Raw genomic sequence first — 23,457 nt, forward strand, 5'->3', positions numbered from 1 at the left:
TAATAATATGTATTTTAAAACATAATTTTGTGAAATTACCTCAGGATTGAACACTTGGTCTCTCAGGAGCTCTAATACTTTATTGAAACTGTCAACTTAGCACAGAATAGATAATATAAGGCAAGAATTACCTGTTTTTAACACAGCTGTGACTTCCACTTTTATGAGGCTGTGTCATAGCCTGAGATTTCTTTTGGAAAGGGAGTAGACAGGAGCTTGTTTCTGATTTGACTTTTGCTTAAAATTAGCCTGTTAATATGTCCTCCTGCATATAAGAAACATTTTTCAAACAAAAATTGCTGGTTTTGCCATTAGCATTAAGAGATGTTATCTCATGATAGCTAAACCAAGGAATATGAGTCTTCTCCAGCTCACAACTTCTGTCCTAGTACATACACACCCAATGGGCTAGGAGATTGCAAAGCGGGACAACTGCAAATCTAATATGTATGTGACATCAGCTTTCAATAATTTCATTCAATGTGGCTAGAAATCTGTAAGGATTTTTTTTTTTTTGTTACAGAAAACTGAAATTTACTCATCATGTTGACACAAGACAATATTAATGTTAATTTTCTGTGCCTTTATGGACCTGCCTTGCATAACCCTGCTGCCTATTCCAGCTTCAGCAGAGTGGAAACTTATCACATCATCCAGGTTACCAAGAAATCATGACTTTACCAGTTTCAAAGGTAAAGCTCAGGAAAGTGGAGAGATGGAGTGTCTTTGGCAACATGCCCACAGACTCAGTATCAGTTCTGGGAGATTGAAGGTGCCAGTCATTTCCCATGCTACAGAGCACAGAAGCAAAGTAATTTCTTCAACTGAACATTTCAGCAGGTTCAATTTAATACAGAAGTACAAGTTGGTATAGGTAATAGGTAAAAAAAAAAAAACAAAAAAAAAAAAAAAAAAAAGAGGAATCAAGGAAAAATGCAAGGCTCTTGCCCCTTCCTCTTAGAAGGGAAAAAAAAGGATGGGGGAAAAGGGAAATTGCTATCCTTTCTTAAATGTGCCTGAGTGATACAAAGAGGTTAAAGAAGAAAAGGAGACTATAAATATTTCTGGATTCAAAATCTGTATGAAGGGCAAAGCCACTCACGTATCATCGCATTGGAATTTGAAGGATTTTAAATTAAATTATCACTATTTTGTAACTTCATACTAGCAATCTAAACACAAAGATTTTGTACATTATCTCACTAGTTAGGCAGGTGTAATTCACAAGAAGTACAGAAACTGAACAAAGAGACTGCCTACAAGTTTCCCTTTCTCCCTCAAAGTCAATCACTTAAAAACCATATACCCAGTAGTTTACCAAAAAGCCATGAAAAAAAGAGATAACAGATAAATTTGATGTAAAATTGATCTTTTTTTCTAAAGATTTTTTTTTCTGGTTGGTGTTCAGACACCCAGGAGGATTTTTTTTATTCACGTATTCACTGTGGATTATTATATTCACTGCTTGCCATAAGAAGTGTACTATGGATCCAAATATACCTGCTTTGATTATGCAATTTGTGTAATCCAGGAAGTTTGATTCATCTCTGTGATGGTAAAACATTGTAATGTATCTTAAGTGATACCTAGGAAATAAGCATTCTTGGAAAAAAATGCAAGACTCTTGAAGCTTGGAATTTAATCTAAGACTTTATGTAGTCAAATAAAGCAATTAAACTTCAGTGAAGGGTTATAAAATCAAATGATTATGTCGTGGGTTTTAGTGATATAGTTTGCAGGTGGCATGAACAATATGCTCTGCACAGTTGGTGGCCTGGATAGACCAAATTAAAGAAAAGAGAAGTTAATGCTTTTAAGACAAAAATAAAATCACTGAAGACAACTATAAATAGAATTGTACTAGGCTGGGAAAGTAAAGGATAAACATTAATTGTTCAGATAACTGTGCTCTTCATGGCAAGATCAGTTACATCCATGACTGTCTTAGGGCAACAGGCTTTTCTGTTAAAAAGCTTACTTGATATTTTCCAAGATGAAACTCATTTTAATTCTGTATTCATTTTCCATATGTTAATGATTCAGAATTATCAAAATTGATATCCATCTCAGGTCAACTATTCTCAAGCATTTTTCAAAAAGAGGCCAGGGAGCAAGGTTTAGCAATATTCTGATAATATTCCTGTAATGAAAACTTCTGCATAATGTTAAATTGTATGATTAGGTATAGTACTTGCTGAGCAAAAATAATACAATTTTTACTCTTGTTCATTGCAGGATCAGTCTGTTGCTCAGGGAGCAGCTTGGGCAGTTGTTCTATTGCCTATTATTTATATGATGCAAAATTCCCCTGACTTGACAAAGGAACTTGCATCATTGACTTCAATGGGATTCGACAACAATGATACACCAGAATGTTGCATATTCAAATAGGTCAGAGATAGAGCAATCTGTTTTGCTCTCAGCTGTGCAGTTCCACATTATTGCTACACAGACTGGAGTTCATTTGTTTCCAAACAAAACATGTCCGTATGAGCCAAAAGTGCATCCTTCTTTAAAAAACAAACAAGGACCTCTACCCTCAATTTTTCTTTAGGATCATGTAATAATTAGTAAATGATAAATCTGAGTAGTTTTGACATCAAGAAGAAATTTGATAGTTCCAAACCAGATGAAGATATAATCAACTGAAAACTATTGACACTAGAAATTATTTTGACCAGATCAAATAGACATATTTTATACATGATTATTTTACACAATAATTATATGCAAATGTACATATTTACATTAATCCAAAACATTTTGTGCTGAAGTTATATGTTAATGTCATGGTTTGACAGTTAATTAGGAAAGAACAGACACAGACACATGTTTTGTGTTAAGATAGTCTTACTGGAGGGAGATGAAAATAAACTTGTTGAGTTTAATTTCTATCTACCTGCAGTTAAAGACACATAGAAAGATGGAGTCAATGATGAAAGTTATTATTGTATGTACACAATAAAATACAGTTCATTTCACCTTTGTGACAAAACACATGTTAGCAAAAAATCACAACTTGTTATAAACGTCGGCTGATGTTGGCCCCGTACAACACTGCACATGACAAACAGTTAAACAATGTGTTGGTAGACTTACTGATGCAATGTTTTGTCTTCCTGAAATTTAAGAAAAGGAGGAAAAGTAATGAAAAAACACTCAAAGTTAATTTTCTTTTTTAAAAAGCACTATCTACTTAGAACAAAGACAAATTTAGAGCATTTTGAATCCCCAACACTTAGGTGCTACCTACCACAGGTTTCTGAAAAGGCATTGAAAATGGAGAATAATAAAAATTCTCAAAGAAAGAGGGAAAAAGAATGAAAGGAAGAAACAGGAAAGAAGGAAAAGAATGAGTTCACTAATGCTTTGAAAAGGCACACTGAATAATACCTTCTCTACATGAAAAGTTTCTGAGCTCACTTTATTTCAGACTTGAATAGAAAGTCCAGAGAAAACATTAAATGAAGGGAATCTTCCTCAATAGACTATAAAAGCAACTGAACTTTTAATTCTGCCCCGTCTTTGCTGAACAACAACAGAACCCAGTTGACAAAGAATTCCCACAGAAACCTACTCGATTATGTATGATCTCTTGGAATGAAGTCAAAAAAGCAGACTACATGTAGTAAATCTTAGCCATCCTCTTATTAACTGACCCACTGTTTCACAGTGGGGAATAGCATTTTCTGCAACAATAAGTAAAACCATCTTTACTTCTTTTCTAATTGAAGTCACCTTGGCCTTCTATGACAATTTTTTTTTCTTTTTACTTTAAGAACCCATTGATGTTGCCTAATTTGTTTCATTTATGACTCTTATTTATTTGGTAAAAACAGAACACCTGAATATTCAGTCATATGTTTAGTTTAGCTATCCCTTTCTCTTTTCATCATTTACCATGTCATTATGTGTTCACCTCCTATATTTCCCCTTCTTCTACTCTTTCTCCTCATTCTTTGCAGTTATATGTTTTTTCTTTAAGCAGTATTTTTAAGAAATTATAATTCCATATCAAAAAGTGCTCCCTTCTCTTATATTGCTATCAGAACATTAGCAATGCTCCTCACTCTGAAGTTAATAATAAAACTTAAAAAAATATTATCAAAGTCTCCAATAGCAAAATAAGAGAATATATTTTTAGAAGCACCTGATTTTAAAGGAATAAAGCCACTAAAAAAGCTTAAATGTGACTGATTCATTTAAACTTAGGAAGCTAACAGATAATGTATGATTAAACTGCATAAAGAAAGTCATTCAATTATATTATTATCAATATCCCTCAAAGGAAAACTTTGAAGTCATGTACTGCTTAAAATTCATAAAACCCATAAGTCTTCCAAACTATGAAACATTGTGCAGCCTGATACAAGTTAAACTAATGATCAGTTCTAAAAGAATACAGCAACTGATACAGAAAAACATGGCAATCTATCTGACTTTCTGTTATGCTAATAATAAATTCTCTACCAGAGTTTGGACAGAGAAATTGGAAAATAAACACATGTACAATTGTAAAGTCCCTGTTTCTATACAATATTATATTTGTAGAAATTTTAAGTTTCCTTATTCTTAACCAATATTTTTAATATTTTGCCTTTTTCATTGACTGTTAGATGAGTATCATGTCTCAATTACAGAAACAAGATTAGTTTCATATATGCAAGAGGAAAAAGGCTTATAGCTACCACATAAATATATCCATAGGTATGTTGTTATATACTTCACTGAATAAATATAGACATGTAGAGAGAGAGAGAGCGTTCTGTGACTGTAGCAAGTTTCCTGAAGTAGGAGCTTATAAGACAAATATAAAAAGCTGTCAACCCAACTTTCAAGCAAGTTGTATATTTCTAATTTGAAGGAATCTTCAGAAATCACAATATCATCACATGATCTGATAGCAATATTTGGCCTGAATAGAAAATAACAGCAATAGTAGTGGTAATAATAATGGTAATGATGATGATGATAACAATAGTGGTTTGTACCCTGACATGGTCATTGTGGTTTCATGTATATTCAGGTTTCAGGCTTTTTAGTGCGAACACTGGCATAGCCATTTTAAAAATACTATTTCTCAAGAAGAAAACATGAGTGAAAACAGATGAACACTGGTTCATTATGCATAAATAAGAACAGCGGCTATCATAATATATTCTGTGTAGAAGAAAAACATGACTGACTTGATTGGCTGCACAGCTCACACAAAAAACACCCATATCTGGCCCTTTTGGAAAGCAGTTATATTTGAGTACATAGCAAAAGAGAAATAAAGTGGTTTTTAAGTGGTATAGGAAAAACCTAATACCAAAAATAAAATATACAATGAAATCTTGGTTATCACTGGATCCACCGTTTATCAAGGGAATTTTTATTTTTCTATTAAATATTTTCTACATGTTTCTGAATATTTTTATCACTGAATAAGCCCATAGAGATCATGTAAAAAAACTCTAACCTAGATTCAGAAATTAATTAAAATTCAGCATTGCAATATCTAACAGTAATGCCCAATGTCATAGGATATCAGAACACCTGTTAATATTTTGGATCCCTGCAGAATGAGAGGGAACACAGCTGAGTAAAGCACTCATAAAAGGTATTGTATAGACAAAGGAAGATCAGGAAAGATCAGAGATGGGAGTTATGCTTTATAAGAACTGGTGAAGTAATTTTGGAACAAAAGAAGCCACTGTCTCTATGGAGATTTATTGCCATCATCTCTGAATTAGTCCTAGAAGTCATATCAGCCTTCTGTCACACAGTTCCCCTTATGTGATCCATGTGAATGTATCTTCTAAAAAAATCAGGAATATTAAAGAAAAAGTTCATCAACATTATTCTCAAATTTCAGCACATGGTAAAAAGAGGATAAAAACGGCACTTCTGTGGTAACTGAAGCTTTCAAGGTTAAATGTTAGACATCCTGAAATGCACTAAGAAACAGATAAAAAAATGTACTGCATTCATAGCAGTGACAGTTTTTTGTTTGTACTAACAACAGAAGGTAACAATGGCAGATTCTTTGCCCATATGAAGATTGGGAGCTTTATTTTTTCCCATGACCCAGTTAGCAGTAATAGTGTCATAATGTGTTTGGCCTTTTGATCAAATGTTTCAACCCTGAGACACTGCAAACATAGGAATCCCAGTATGAATGGTCTAACTATTTTGTAATATTGTAATTATTCCAGAGCTGTGTTTTTTGAAGAAATCATACCTTTTTTCTCCCTGCTCTTTGTTACATGACTAAACTACTCCTGGGAAATTAAATAACGGTTCCTTTCAAGTTGGCCCCTTGAGACACCCAACATATAATTTAGTAAATGCTACAACTTATCACTTCTAAGTCAAAACATGGGAAATATACTAACAATAAAAATGAATTTTAAAAGATAACAAAATAGAAACCTTGATGTCAGTGAATGCTCTAGTTACCATGGAAACATGTGGAACACCAGCTTTGACAACAGGGTTCCTTTTTTTTTTTTTTTTAATTATTAGTCAGGCCACAAAACATGAAATCTCTGTTTGACATCCCCACCCAGCTCTTCTGAAATCTGCATAAGGGAAGAGAATTTAAAACACTTGTTTAGAACAGCACCAGTTGCCTTCACATTAGCCTTCAGCCTCCAACTTAACCTGTTTGTGGACAAAGCAAAATGTACTGGTCATACCATGGTGGTTTAACACCAGATGGAAATTATACTCCAAAAAAGCCATTTCCTTTCTCCCACCTCTTCTAGTAGGAGAGGGACAAAGGCAGAGATTATGGGTGAAGTTAACTTACTGAAAGCAAACAGCAGTGGAATGAGATAGGCACAGTAACAACAAAAATATTATTAACAAAAGAGAAGGTGCTTTACACACAAAAAGGTGTTCAATGCTTTGACTTGGTTCTGCATGTCCGCCAACACAAAGACAATGTCTTGGGGAGGGACTCCTGTGGCAAGTGTTTCCTGTCCCTAAAGCAGAGAAAAATGACACGTTCCTAAAAGCAAGGTCATCTGAGACACTCTGTGATGCTGCTCTGCTGGGCTCAGTTCTGTCCTGGTGCTTCAGACTGCTCCAGAGTGCTGGGGGTCAGTCCTGCATGGTGCTTTCATTTTGCTACCTCTTCACTGTGCTCCTTTTGGCTCAGCTGGATTAAGGCTCTCCCTGCCTTGGCTCCATTGCCTGCAACAGCCTGCCCCGCTGGCCCTGTCCTTCAGCACCATGTGGATACCATGTTTCACCACTTTTCTGCATCATCCTGTAGCTGCATTTCAGAGAAACAGGAGGGGATGGAGGGTGGCAGCAGATGACAGAGTCCGCAGTGCTTCTGCCAACAGCCTGCCTACAACTCATTGATTGGCACGACCAAAAAGAACCTCACACTGTGCTCTTGATATCCTCCCTTCAGATGCTTATAGACATTGGTGAGGCCCCCTCTCAGCAATCTCTCCTCAAGGCTGAACAGACCTTGCTCCCTTTAGTTTTTCTTTGTAACCTAGAGGCTCCAATCCCTTAATCATCTTTGTTGCCCTCCCCTGGACCTGCTCCAGGATCTCCAGATCCCTCTTGTACTGAACACAGCACTCCCAATGTGGCTATGCCAGGGCTGAGTGGCAAAATCTCCTCCCTCGCCCTGCTGACAATGCACCCCAGGATACCATCAGGGACATGGCTGCCTGGCACTGTTCCTCCCCAGGTGCAGGACTCTGCACTTTCCTTTGCTGAGTTTCAGACTGTTCTTTGCCCATCTCTCCAGCCTGTCCTGGTCCCTCTGAAGGGCTGCACAGCCCTCTGGAGTATCAGCCACTCCTCCCAGCTTTGTGCCATCAGCAAACCTGCTGAGGAGGCATCTGTCCCTTCATCCAAGTCACTGCTGAATAACTCAAACAATACTGGGCTCAGTATTGAACCTTGGGGGGACATCAGCAGTGGCAGGCCTCTGACTAGATATGTTGCTAAGTTTCACTGCTGGCTGCTGATTCAATTCTTGCTGAAATCCATGACATTCAACATGAAATTAATGGATATATTATGTATCAAATTAAATAAATTTCTTATAAAACAGAACAGTACTAGTTTTGACATGCAGTGCTTTGGATCTATGTGACAGTCAATGACTTTCCTCAGTCAGTAGATCAGATCAACCTATGCGACATTCTTCTGGAACACAACTAACATTATATAAAAAAAATAAATTGCAATATATGAGTTCAATTAGAGTAATAGTATGGCTTTATATTCTCAACATTTTTTTTGTATAAAATATGTACACTTCTTTGGTACTAGGCAGCACTACAAATTCCACAGTAGTGGAAAACAGCACCTAATTTTTTTCCAGCTGTGCTTGTGGATTTCAACTACAGATGACAAAAAATTCAGGTAACTGAGATTTATGAAGAAATACAAGGTCCTTTAAGTTAACAGGACAAAGAACAACTTAAAAGTAATTTTCGACAATATAGAAAAAAAAAAAAGACTATTCTTCCATAATGTCTTGGAGGGACATAAAGAATATTCACCATGGCAAAACCGCATGAAAAATTATAACAAAAAAATCAATATATTCCAAGAATTTATTCCTATTCTCAGATGTCTATTAAACAATCCACTTTAAATATGATAGCAACATTACATACTTTACACAACTTGTAGTTCTACAGAAGTGTTTGCACAGGGCTGCTATTTCTACCCAGCTGGCAGCATTGTCCAGGTAGTCATTCACAGTAATTCAGCACAGTTAGGGCCAATTATCTCACTTTCAATGTATGAGTAGCTGCTGTCTGCAATCACCCTTCGCTGGCCACAAATGCATGAAAACTTTTTGTCCTATTGTAGTCTGCCTGTAAATTGACCTTTCCTGTCTATAATAAAAAAAGAACTAATCCATGTTGGAATGTGTGTATTTTCTTAACAAACTAGTTGACAAGAACAGATCAATAGTAGCAACATTCATGCATGTATTCTCTAATCACGTCAAGCTGTTTCATAGGAGATTATATCTATTGCACCTCATTTTCCTCAGTTCTATGTGTGGCTCAGATTGAGTTTATGGATTCATTTTTATGGGAGAGCATTATTATTTGTGTTATTGTGTTTATCTACTTGGATGAGAACCTATAAGGAAGGAAAAATAAATTATACAGGGCTTCAGATAAACCACACTCAGAAAATATGTTATGTATATCAAAAACCAAACAAAACCCCCAATCTTCTGCCTTTAAAGATTTCAATTTTTTCTTCCAGTCTAACAAATTAAAAATTTGTATTAGTTTTGTCATGAACATTAAAGCCTTGAATGTTACAAAAACAAGGATTTTTCTAGCAGGAAAAACGTGTTTTTTTTCCAGCAAGAGAGATTTGTTATGTTTTGTTTCCATGGCTTTATCTGGGATGAAAAAAACTTATGTTTTCCTCTGTGTGACTACATGTCAAATAAAATAAATGTGCATATGGCTGGTAATATTTGAGCATCGAAAATATGATACAATAGGAAAGTTCAATAGAAAATTATTGGGTAGAAATTTGAAAGCACAGTTGAGAGCAGAAGGAAATATAACAAATGGCCTTACAAACAGACTTTCTAATTCAATAGAAATATATTTCTATGTAAGAGTAATAAATTATATTAAGAGCTTATATATCGACACAGTTGAGTTTCATAGAAACCTTGCTTCAAACACAGCATGCTTTGTCAAAAAAATAGCATCAAAATATCCACGTTGAGAAAAAGTATCAAAGAAAGAGATCTGATGGATAAAAAGAAATGAGAAAATAAAAAAAAAGAGAAAGAGGAACAAACCCTCCTATATTTTCAACAGCTGTGTATTGAAAAGAAAGAGAGCTCACGATCAGAAGATCAGGACCAAAATTTGAGTCAAGTAAAGAAACCTAGAGTTAAATATCAAGATCTTGCAGATGAATTGTACTTTAAATCTACTTACATTTAATTCCATTGCATTTTATTTGGTTGCTAAAGGCAGTTCTTCAATGTGGTGTTTCTGAATTTGCTATTATAGGGTTATTTCTTCAAGAACTTTGTGGTGAACATACCCACATACCAATGTATTTCTTTTTCCCCCTCTTAGATGAAAGATCTAAATGCATATCTTGATATTGTTAATTTTGAGTTGTCAGTAGAATTCCATCCATAGAAGGTAAATGAAATAATTGCTTAACTTTCTTCAACATTGCATTGATTCAAAACAAGTTGCATGCACATTGTCAAGCAGAGTAGTGCTTTGTTCCAAAAAGTCTTTCTTAGGTGTGACAGCATATCTTTCCATAATTAATAAGCAGCCTGAACTCAGACTGCTTCCTAAAATACTTGATGAAAAATATGATGCAGTAGGATGGACACAGGGAGAAGGTCAAGGAAAGTAAAGAGCTTTGACTTCCTCCTTGCAGAGATGCACAGTGTATGTCTGTGCTGCTTAATCAAACGTGCTCAGTCATGTCCTTACACTGAAGCCAACTAACACTGCAGAAAACCAGCACAGCAGAAATCGTGCTACTAAATTTTGTTCTCATTTAAAGTGGAGAAGATGCATCAAAACCACTTCTTCAAAATAGTACCATACTAGCATCCAAGCAAAAGTCACAAATGGGTGGATTAGTGAGCAGCACTGGACAAAAGCATTCCAAACACACCGATTTATCAAAAAACCTGGCACAGCTTATCTTCCAGGATCATTTCCTGGTACTACTTAGCTTTTCTGTGCTAAGACTACACTGCATTGAGAAATTCAGTAACAAGCCCTATTACTGTAAACAAATCCTTAATTTCTAATAGGAACTCATCTAAGGATAATGCTCATCAAAACTAGCAAAACCCCTATACAGGTAAAGGTTTTTGTTTTTTTGTTGCCCTTCAATTGGCATGAAGCTTTAATGCATTGTTAGAACAAGAAAACACTTAGAAGAGACTAGTAAGATGCTGGAAGCTCTAAACAAGGCATTTAAGATATGGCATATATATTTTCCTGAGGTTGCTAAAAATTTTATTCTTATATAATAAAAGAAAACTCAACAGCATTACACATTAACAGATAACACATTAACACAAATATGTTTACACTTCACCTCTCCCTAGTTAATTCCTATTCAATGGCAGTGCAATGAATCATTAAGAGTCCATTTACATAACATGCAAAGAAATTGGGGAATCAGCATTGAAATTGCTCCAACATAAAGACTTGGAAGATATTAGAAAAATAAAGTGAATAACCTCTCCTTCTCTGAGCAATGGTTTGTATTATATAAAAGATGTAATTTCCATATAAGTTTTGTGTGCTGGCTTGATATTTAATAATATATAGCTTTAATCAAAGGGTAAAAATACATAAACTTTTGAACCTTGCACAAAGTAATTCCTATATATTTAAAGAATATATGTAAAATATGTTGTCAGAATATCACAAAATTGTAAAATAATATTTACAGAAAAGGATTTTTTTTTGTTTAATCCTGATTACTGAGCAGATGAAACTGCTGTCCTCTTTGCAGCATCTCTGTGTTTCTATATCCCTTTTTATGGCAGGGCCATATAATTGTAGAACATCTTGTCCCATTTCAATCAAAATCAACAGTTAAAGTGATGACCAAAAAATTTCTTTGAATATCTTTAGGACATCTTAATATTGAATTGCACTCAAAATGTGATAACTGATTATAAATGAAAGCTACGTGGTTAAGGTGTAAATGTCCTCATCTGGTGTGACAAATCTTATGAAAACCTTCAAGAACTCAGCTAGAGGAAAGACACTTTATTACTGGCACCTTTGGGGAAATGCAACTAAAAGTGTTATTATATCTCAGATTCTCTGAGTGAATTATGCTGTTTACTAGCACTGTTTCAAACACATTTTAAAATACCCTAAAATAAAATTGATGTATGGATAGATTGCACTTCCAAACTTCTTAAATGCCAATAAAAGAATCTGGCTAGAACTAAATACCTTGAAATCCATAACTGGAACAGAGGCATCTCTTCTTAGTGTGTTATATAGAAACACAAGACAAGAAATCTAACTTAAAGTAAGGCAAAATAATTCTGAAAAATCAGTAACAACTTTTTTGGTTTTTGCTTTTGGGAAAAATAACCCCACATCAAAGAATATAGCTTCAGCTGTGTGCCTCTTGGTGTTTTGGTATATCTCCACTGTCTATAACAAATGGCAAGCTTGATCTCATCTGGAAGTTGTTAAATGGTGCCTGTCAGCTATTCCATAATACATGAGTGGCATATCACTCTCGATTTCCCTTGACAACACTTACCTTGTGCAGACAGATGAAAGGTTTGGATGCTGATAAGCTAACCTTCATCCATACTGATAATACAGAAAACTTGCATATCTGTGGACTTCTAATGTTTAACTCTGAAACTACTGGTGTAATTAGTGAAAAACTTTGTAAGGCATTTAAAATATAATCCAATGAAATGGAAAGAAATAACACAGTGCATCTCAAAAAAATCGTAGTTTTTTTGAAGGTCAGCTCTCCTGGAAACAGTACCTAGTTCACATGTCCTGGAACAATTGGCTTTCCACAGACAACTGCTTAGCAAACCCCCAAATGCTGTTTTGTTACAGCTTTAAGGGAAAGATAAAAATCCACAACATAACTATGGAGGCAGCAATTCCAATTCTGCAAGATGATTCCTTAAAATTGGGAAAACCTGTAAAATATTTAAAGAAGAAAATAAGTAGTGCATCAAGTCTTCCTGGGAGGTTTTATTTTGGCTTTAATATTTTTTTGCTTTCTTTTCTTCAACATCTTCTACAGCTGGAAGAGGCATATGGAATAAATGTCAATCTGCATAAGTTTGATCATATTTGTGTGATAGGTTTTAATATTCCCGTATAAAATTGGTTTGTGCAATGGCTTTCTATTGTTCAAGTAACTAAACTTCACCTGCTGCTTCAGGCTGACACTAAGGTAGAGATTCCTAAAATTAGTGGAGACCACTTCTATCTTATCTGCTTACCTAGGTCCTTCAAAATTTGAAGTCTATAGCCTGACTGTCCAACATTTCTCCTTATATGGGAAATACTCATCCCAGTCTCTTCTGTATATCTAAACTGTGAATCTATAACTCAATCTTCAGTCTTTCTAAGTAAACTCAAAGCCTGCAAAACTTTGTGAATATTACCTCTGCTATAGAAGCTACTTTTCTTTCTGAACATAAAATAATTAAAGGTATTTCAATTATTAAAAATGTATATTTTGTTTTCTCAAAACACTGACTAACATAAGTTAATTCAATGTTCTGCATTCTTGGCATTGCCTTCCCCTGGATCATTTCAAGCCCTGGGCCTGTGAGATTTTAAGTGTCATCATGGACAAAATTTGGCTCAGGCATCCACAAGCTTGATCCACAGGATAGGAACTCTCACTTCCTTTACTTATGCTAATCAATGTGGAAGCTATAGACAAGTCTGCACCATACATACTTCTCAATTGTGTGTACAATTTATTCTGGCAGCAATTATAAGGCAAGAAGATGAGGGAGCTTTTCTCAGTTGAATTTGAAAAGTAACTTTCAAATTTGAAAGGTAAATTTGAAAGGTAACTTTTAACTGAATTTGAAAGGGAATTCCAATCCTGGAACTGCCTGTAAAGTCACAGTGTTTAAAAGTACAATGTGCTTTAGAGTACACGAAGATATACACCATGTGTTTATACTTGAAGTTTATAGACTAAGAGTCAACATTAGGTAATAGATGTAGAAACACAGTTCCTGAAATTTTTGAAAAGGGAGGACTCTGATCTCATAGTGAGGACTGTAGTTATGTCTTTCAGTTTGCACATAATTTTAATTCTTGAAATGAATACATAAGTAAATTGTAAAATCAAGGTTTCATTATTTTTTCTTTTAAAGGTATATGCAAATCTTATTTCTAGTATCAAATGTGAACTTTCCATCCTAAATGTAGTTTGAAAGTTTGCTTTGAGATGAATAATCCTTGACAGTATATACCAGAATTGTTTTTCAGCAAGTAAGAAGACAAAAACTATTCAGTAGGAGGTTATCTTTAGATATTGTAAGAGTACAGTTTATTGTACTCTATACTGTAAGAAATAAAGAAAAGTTGTATGACCTTACCATAGATCTAGACTTTTGCCCTCTCAGTATTCTAAAAAGGAGATAATTGGGGTACTCTGAGCCATTGAATTTGATAACCCATCATGAATATACCAGTGCCTCTTCATTCAGATATGTGGTCCATAAAAGATTGCTCATTGCAGGATGGCACTTTTCAGATTACTTTAATGAAGAAATACTAATTTATTTCAGTAGACCAGGGTGGATCACTAATTTATAAATAAAAATCTAAATGTGCTTAAAACAGAGAAAAATCCAGTATGTTTGTTTTGTTACCCTGAAAAGATGAGACCATTTCAAGGACAGTCTTCCTAGGTGCAAAGCTCTTGGAAATTGTTTAGGCAACAGTAATCATTAACAAAGTAAACTCATAGGCTCATTGAATAGTCCTGGGCTCTTCACAAGAATGTTGCCTTTCTGTCCTACGTCTCTGTAAGTCAGATCTATATGATAGCAATATTTCTAACATGTCTTATTTTAACTCAAGAACTGTGGTGGTTCAGTTCTTTTCAGACAGCATGTGGTCTCTAAATAAATACTTTCTCATTTTCTTTACATTTCAAAATGCAGTTGGAACCCTCTCAAGATTCTTCAGTATTCCCCATGCTTTTGTTAGCTGGTAGAGAAACTGGATATTACTGAGGACGCCAGATTAGCAGCTCTGTCAGTTTTATTGTTACTTTAGTTAACACCACATCTTGCAGTGTATCACTTTTTCAATTTCCTTTGATTTCTCATTCAAGGGTCAGGGTGTTTTAGTTTTAGTAACATATAATCTTTCAGTAATAACAGTACCCAACTTTGAAGTATACTGATTTAGAAAACATTCATAAAATACTTTACTGTGTTGACATTTTTGTAGCCACCTGCCCAGTCTTAGTTTCAGGGCACAGTAAATTAGTAACTCACACTGACTAAGGGTGCCAATTTACACTGTTTCAGCTACTCCATAGTAATTATGATGTGCCTCTGCAAATAGGAAAAATTAGAGGTTTATTGTTTGCTTTCACTGAAAGTATAAGCAAGCTCTTTTTTACAATGGGTTAAAAGTATGCATCTGTATGAGTCTTTCTACTATATAGCAATTCGTTGGAATTTGTGTTGCTTTCATGTCTAAAAAATGTACCCACAGCAATTTGCATATTTTTAGAAGGGCCAAGAGGGAGAGAATCACAATTTTAATTTTCGTGAATTTAGTATTCACATAGGTAATTATCTATAGCAGACACTCCAAGTCTGTGATATTAATTCAGGCAAGGTTTAATATTTCTCTTTTTTTATAAAGCAGAACACCTCTATAGGGATGCAATGATATCAAAGGTATGTTTTGTCAGAAAATTATCAGTGATCCTAACTGTCAGATTGAAGAAATCTATGCTGATGTGTGAAAGAACCATTTGCTTTTCATGGAAACAAAACAAAACAAGACAAAACAATGTGAAAAATAGGAAAGGCAGAGTACGCCCAAGTGTTGAGCATCACATGCGCTGTGAAGCAAAAATAATTGCCCCATTGTTTCTGCCTTTAAATACAGGATGTTTTACATACAAAAGAAAGAGCAATAGGTATTTTAGGTTCCAAAATCTGTAGAAAGAAGTATAAGTCTTGACAATATTTTCATTATGTATAACTAGATGATGTTCAAATTAAAATATTTTATTATTTATTAAATGTATTTAATGAGTAATTATTTATGCATGATTGCATACAGATTTATTTTATGTTCAGAGTCATGCACCTTTGTTGCTATTGATATTGTTTGTTAACACCTGCTTTGTAATCCTGATAGACTGTGTCTTCCAATGGACTAAACCATTAAAGATATTAGTTTTATACTATGAAAAATTAAAGTCAAGGGAATTAAAATAAAAGAACAGCTGCAGTAAAATAGATTTTTTTAAAATTTTTCTTTAAAAATACTTTCTTTTCTGTTAACTATCTGGAGAATGATTTAATAATTTCATTAGGTATTCTGAAATTAATCTGTATGTTTGGGTGACAAACAATTACTTTGCGGCTCATCTGTGAATTCAGTTTGTGTTATAATCTGCTCTCATTATTTTAATCCTTTTTGGTTTCTTCAGATTAAGAAACAATATGAACAAAATCATTTATCTTCATTCAAACCCCACATTTAACAGTATATTCTAATAAAAATATATCATACTATCCTAAGTAAGCCATTACCTTTTTGACAGAGTCCACAGTTTTCTTACTTTTCAGCAATAAGTAGTTACCATAGCAATAATCAAGTAGCAAATAGATTCCACATAGCTTGAATATACAAATCTATGTTAACTGATCTTCATTGATGATAAGAATTAATATACCCTAGAAGTCATCAACACAAGTTCTACTATACTGATATAAAAAAACCTTTTATTCGATGTTTATTTAGAACTGTATTTGTCTGTTTCAAAAAGGAAGGAAAAAAAGCTGTTGGCATTCAAGTTTTATCTCTGTTCCAAGAATTATATGTAGCATCCTAAAATAAGATAACAATCATAAAGAAACTTGGATTCACCTCCTATATGAAACTCCTACTCCATAAATCTAAACCCTAATTCCACTGTTGTCATGCTATTTAAACAGCAGGGAAGTATAGATAAGAGATTGAATTGGAGCTAGGCTACCAGCTTCTGCAGGAAGTCTGTTGTCCTCTTAAATCCTTTCCTTATTATGTTCTGCCTTCATTTAGAGCTTGTTTGGACACAGAACCTCAAGGCACATGACCTTTGAATTTCAGAATATCTCAGAAAAAAAAAGTTATGTGATTGAAGAGGAAACTATTCTGGTTCAGTTAGATTTATAAGAAAAAACAGGACAAATCTAGAAAAAACAAAAGAAAATACTTTAAAACTTTTATTTATCATTTTTACAACTTATCTGCCACCTAACTTGGTAATGAAAAATGAGAGATATTATTATTTCCCTTGCCTATATTTGGCAAACTCATCGCTACTTTGGACTTTTCAAGACCTATTAATAGTCAGACCACAAGACTGGTATGAATAGTGTTCACCAAGAGCTCTACTAGAGTATAGGAACAAAAGAAAACGAGAGTCAGACTCTATATTTTAAGATGATGCACCGGGAAAAGGCTATTATATGTATGTCACATTGTATAAAAATGTTGCTGACAAGGTAGACTGGGATTACAAATAATCAATGAAAGTCAAGGGCAGGACATTTAAAACTGAAAAAAAATATAATTTTACTTGACACATAATTGATGTAATTCCTTACCACATGATAATACTGGCATCTAGAGGAGTATTGTTACATATAGAAACTCTGTAGAGGAAGTAAGAAAAATATTAATTATGTAGTAGAGGATAAAATATTTTAGATTAATATAAACCCATAAGCTCTAAGATATAAATTAAGCACAAGCAGACAGTAGAGAGAAATAATTTTTTTCCATTGGACAAGTCATTCCTTGTGTGTTTTAGAATTTTCTATGTCTCTCTCTGATTATTCTAGCTATACTAGCAGGGCTGTTGGGTGAGCTGGGCAATGTGTTATGGCAATTCTGAAGCATTCTTTATCCTTGACCTTCAAAACCAAAACCAAAACCAAAAACTAAACCTTCGGTTTAGTTGCCCTTTTCTATGTTGTTTTGGAAATGTGAAATTAATTAAGATCTGATGTGATCTATATGTCGAGGAAATCTCATCACAGCAACATATTGAAAATTAATAAAAAATATATACTCTGTAAAAGTAAAATTTCTCTCATCAAAATGTGCCTGTTCATATATAAATGTCACGAAATTGGGGAAAAATTAGAAGGAAAAATTATGAAAATATTTTCTTTGTTAGAGAAGAATAGTAACAGAGAAAAGAGTTTAAACTTCTATATAGGACTTGGCAGCAATAAAAAATACTCCACACTGAATGGAACTTTCTAAGTTGTTGACATAGCTCTTGACAAATCTGTATTTTACCAACAGTTTACTGCACACAAGGACCATCAAGCATTACAGAATATATAGTTATGTCTCTGAATGTGCTCATACTGCAGCCAATGATGGTTCAAGGAGACTGAAATCCTGGGAGCATATGCTTCATGTCATGCTTGGAAATATCAACCACTAGGATATCCCTTAACTATTGTTTTTCAAGCTGCATAATTTTGTGGTTGAGGTAGCAACAAAATGCTAATGTTTAACTTTTTAATTAGACTATAGAGATAAATACAATCTGTTGTGCTACAAAAAATTCTGGATTTTTCCTATTAACTTGAAATTACATTGAATTTTATTCTCTGTTTGGTGTCATCTACTTAATCACAAAATAAAGAAAATGCATTCTTTAAACATGCAAAAGGAAAGCAAGAATTAACATTGTCTAATCAGGAATTTTGCTACATCCTCTTCTTGTCCCTTTACCTTCTATTGTTTCAATAATGATCTACAGAAAAAATACATTTTAATCTCTCAAAAGCAGGGCAGCCTGCTTGCTCAAGCACTACACTTCCACCTTTTCAGTTTGGCAACCTATCTACTGAGTAAAACCCTAATTAAATTTGATAATATCTGCTCAATGCTTAGGACATGATTTACATCACAGGTGGAACACATCTTACAGTTTGTCTTAGTTTGCCTCTTTTGATCAGGAAACGCTCAGAGCTGAGATTTCATAAAGAGAGATTATAACTCTTTTCTTCAAGAGGAGGCCCTTTATGTTCAGGAAGGGATTCTGCAAGGCTCCATCTCAGAACAAATTTTCTTCAATGTGTTCATAAACAATCTGGACACAGGGCTCTAAAGTATACTAATTTTGCCAACAATACTAAATTGGGACTAGCTGTTGGCTCCCTTAAATATGGAAAGGCCCTGCAAAAGAGACCTTGGTTAATGAGAGGGCTGGAAAATCACCAACCATATGAAGTTCAGCAAGAGAAATGAATGCTGGATTCTGCACCTGGGATGGCATAACCCTGGACATAGGTACAGAGAGGGGAATGAGATGCTGGAAAGGGACCTGGGGGTACTGGTCGATGGCAGGATGAATGTGAGCCAGCAGTGCCCTGACAGCCAGGAGAGCCAGCCCTGTCCTGGGGGCATCAGGCCCAGCATCACCAGCTGGGAAAGGGAGGGGATTGCCCTGCTCTGCTCTGCACTGGGGCAGCCTCACCTCCAGTGCTGGGGGCAGCTCTGGGCACCACAATGTAAGAAAGACGTTAAAATGTTAGAGAGCATCTGAATGAGGGCAATGAAGATGGTGAGTGGTTTGCAGGGGAAGCCATATGAGGAGCAGCTGAGGTCATTTGGCTTGTTCAGCCTGGAGACTAGAGGGAAGACATAGCATTCTACCATTTTCTCATGGTGGGAAGAGAAGGGACAGACACTGACATCTGTGGCAGCCAATAACAGGACCTGAGGACAAGGCCTGAAGTTTTGTCAGGAAGATTTGGGTTGGATTTTTGAAAAAGGTTCTCCACCCAGAGGGTGGTTGCACATCAGAACAGGCTCTCCAGGGAAGTGATTGCAGCACCAAACTGTGTTGCAGAGGTCAAGAAGCATTTGGACAATGCGCTCAGGTATGTGGTGCAATTCTTAGGGTTGTCCTGTGCAGGTCCAGGATTTGGACTTAGATGATCCTTGTGGGTCCCTTTCAACTGATGATATTCCATTTTGCTATGATTTTATGGTTCCATGGAGGGATCATGGGAAGAATAGCGTAAGATGCTTCGGTTTTGACTCAATGGAAATTTGTACAGTTTTAGCATTGTATTGAAAGGCATGAAGCAGTGTATCTGAAAGATCTCTCAAGACTTTCAAGTAAAAGCTCAGTTAATGGCACTCAGGGTATATTCTTCTACTTTTTCATAATAATTAAATGTAAATTCAAGACAGCAGAACATTGAACCTAAGTATCTCTAAAGCACTCTACAAGGCATTCACATGCTATTGAACAAGTTTTCTTATACATATGAAGTAATTTACATATTTTAGAAAAATTGCAGTCAAATGGGTGAAAAAAGCAACCCAAATGTATGATTTAGTTACAATAATGGTATTGTTCCTCTTGATGTTGAATTTCTCATAGGAAAATACAAAAATCTAGTTATTTTCTCCTGCAAGTCCCCATGTGATCTTTATTTTGACCTCTGCTGCTGGTAGTAGGCAGATACTCCATTTTAATTTTTGAAAGATGCCCTGCAACACTAAAAATAGTGATAAAATGATCTCCCATTCTCCAAATGCTTGGCCTTACAGAGAATTTCAGTAAACTAGCTACATGAGAGCTAAGATACACACTTGCTGCTGAAGTGAAATTCCTCATTGTGAGACCCAGTATCCTTTGGTTGAGAATCTCCATGAGAATAACAGATTATTTTTTAATGAAAAGAAAAAAACACTTAAAATAGTTTTAAAGCCTTTAAAATGGTAAATAAATGCCTCAGAAGGGAGTTACAACTACAATTCCTATATATTCATTTTTAAAATTAATCTAATCTTAAAGGACCATAAATATGGATTTCTTGTGTTCATGTAATAGCAGTAATTAATTAGTTTAGTTTTGTCCTTTATGAGGCAAAGGGTAACACTCTGCCTCAAACTGTGGGGCTTTTAATACATCATGTCACAAAAGTATTCACAGTATTTAGCACAAACTTCTTTAGGGTTTTATGGATTAGGGTTTTATGGTACTAAACTTTCTAAAAGAATTAATGTTTTCTCTACAAGAAGGCATGATTTTAAACCTTACCTGTTATGTTTGATGAAACCTCTTAACAAAAGATTGAGATAGTTAACATACAGATCAGTGGGTTGAGTACAGCTGAATTTTGAGCCATACTCAAAAGGAAGTTGAAGCATTTGGATCTTTGAAAATAGGATCTCCTCCACTGTTTGAGGCAACTTGACAATACTGCTTCTGCTCCTAAATTCAATATGCTCAAGCTCAATCTCCAGTGTCCAAGTCACTACAAAGCTCTTACATCTGAAGGAAAGAAAATCTGTTAAAAGTACAGCAAAAGTATAAATTGCTAAACTTGGGGAATAAATATTTGATTGTATTTAAAAATGTAAGAAAATAGTAATCACACAACTTAAAAATCAGAAATTTTTTACCTAAGAAATTTTTCTTACCAAATATTAAAATGAAAATATTTAGAGTTTTCTTTTTGCTTTTTATTTTTACCCTCTAATAACTCTGTTGTTAATAGCTGGGGGAAAGAGGCAGGATGGGAAAAAGGAGGCAAAAAGATGAAATTGCATTCTCAGAGACTGCTTAAATATTCAATACTGTTTCTCCAGCTATGAAGAAATTAAGTTTGCTTTAAAAAATCTGCATCTAGAGGTATAATAAAGATAACATACTCATGCACATGGGCGTAAGACAAAAGTTCACTAGTTAAGAATACTTAAAAAATTTGCTTAATTTCCCCCCCCCTCTTCCCAATCTTTTTTTAATACTTAATGTTGGAATATTTCTCATAAAGTATCAAATTTATCCCCATGGGTACACTTGAGACTCAGACCTCATGAGAAAAGATTCAGCTGAATTATGTCATGAAAGACAGGATTTACTTTCAAAAAACTGTGTTGCAGAGAACCTTCCAGTATGGAATAGAGAAAGAAAAAAGTTCAAGAAATCCACAGACCAAAAAGATAATTTTTACTTCCCAAAAATAAATGGGATCTTTAAGCTGTAGGTTGTCGCAAATATCCAGAGGTTGATATACGACAAACTTCACAGCCACAAGTTTGTCTACATTCTGTGAACAGGTGAGAATGGAATTGTTAAGAGGTGAGAAAACAGTTCTGTTCATCTTGAAAGTGTAATATACTTTGTTGTCATGGGGTTTTTTCTTCTAGTAACTCTAGACATATATAGGATTCTGAGTGTCTCTGTCTTAACAACCATAAAATAGGATGTGTTAAAAGAGGAATTAGAGGAATTATAAGAACTTAATGAAACATGGCTGTCACAAGTAAGGCAGATGAATATTTTGAGTTGGTGTGTGTCACGTGACAATAGCTCACATATGTAAGGTGATGCATAGTATATGAGTTGTTTAATAGATAGGCACTATAGAAGATATGATTTTAAGGGCTCCCCAGGCCCTGGAATATTGTCTCAAAAAAGAGATAAGTATTGCACAGAGTGTGATTTCCTTCTGTGAACTTTCTCCTCTGCAAGAAAAAAAGCATAAAGTCACTTTCTGATGTGATATAGGTGATTTTGACCCTACTTCTGAAACTGGCAGCACTTCTCACATTCATTTGGACGGTCGGAAAAATGTAAAAAGAGAAGAGGTATTCTTATCCTTCCTTGTCTTCTCTGGACTAGAGTCTCTAAAGAGACTGTGTTTAAGTAGTTTAGATATAGAACAACCCCAAAAGGTAAAAGGGAGAGAGATGAAGTCTTATTTCCCCTCAAGCAATTAACTCCAGCTCCCAGTGGAAGAATGGCTGCAATTGTTTCATTTTCAGTTAAATTTTTTTGCTGTCTTCCACAAAGGCCATTTAGGTCCTCAGTGAGACTGTTTAGGTGATGTGGATACTCATATATCTTATTGAAAATTGAACAAATTAGACCACGATCTTTATGAAAAAGTGTTAAAAACCAAAATACAACATATATCCTTTTGAAAATTGCTTCTCCTTTGTACCTGATGTACAGAAAAAAAAAGCTGAAAAGAAAGACTAAACAGAGATAACATTGTTCTCAAAAGCTTTAATTTTGTTACCAACATACCTAATCCATGGGTGAAAAAAAAGGACAATAACAAACATATTTGTCTCATCTACTCATTTCCTATTTATTCCTTTTGAAAAAAAAACCTAAACCAATATTTTAAACTTGTAAATTCTTCAGCATCATATCAATAATGCTTTTTATATTAATTAACCTGTAAGAGCACAAACACATATTGACTGTTATCTTGTTCTTCTTTCTTGATCAGTGTAGAAATTTATTGATCTCACAATAGGTGTTAGAAAAAGTAAACATACTTATCACCTTTGAAAAATTCTAACAAACCCAAAAGAATACTTTCAACAGAATAACTTTCAGCTGTGACCATGCTGTATGCTTTCTAGTCAAAGAAAATTTTTCATCTACAGGGTTTGAAATTAAAAATACTGTCAAAATACTTTTATTTTATTTCTTATTGTTTCTGTGTAATCATCCATTTGATTGCTACTCAAAATGCTACTGAGAGTTTTAGAGGAGAGGAGGTACAGTTTTAAATATAGGAACTTTCCATCAAAGTACTTTAAAATTTCTCCTTTAAAGGCTTGAATTATATATATTCCTTTTACTTATAAAAGCGTACAATTTAAAATGAACAATTCAATATGTTGCATAATTGAAGTTTCAAAATAAGCTCCCAGGATTTCCAAG

The sequence above is a fragment of the Ammospiza nelsoni genome, chromosome 3 (genome assembly GCF_027579445.1).
Source record: "Ammospiza nelsoni isolate bAmmNel1 chromosome 3, bAmmNel1.pri, whole genome shotgun sequence".
Taxonomy (NCBI): Eukaryota; Metazoa; Chordata; class Aves; order Passeriformes; family Passerellidae; genus Ammospiza; species Ammospiza nelsoni.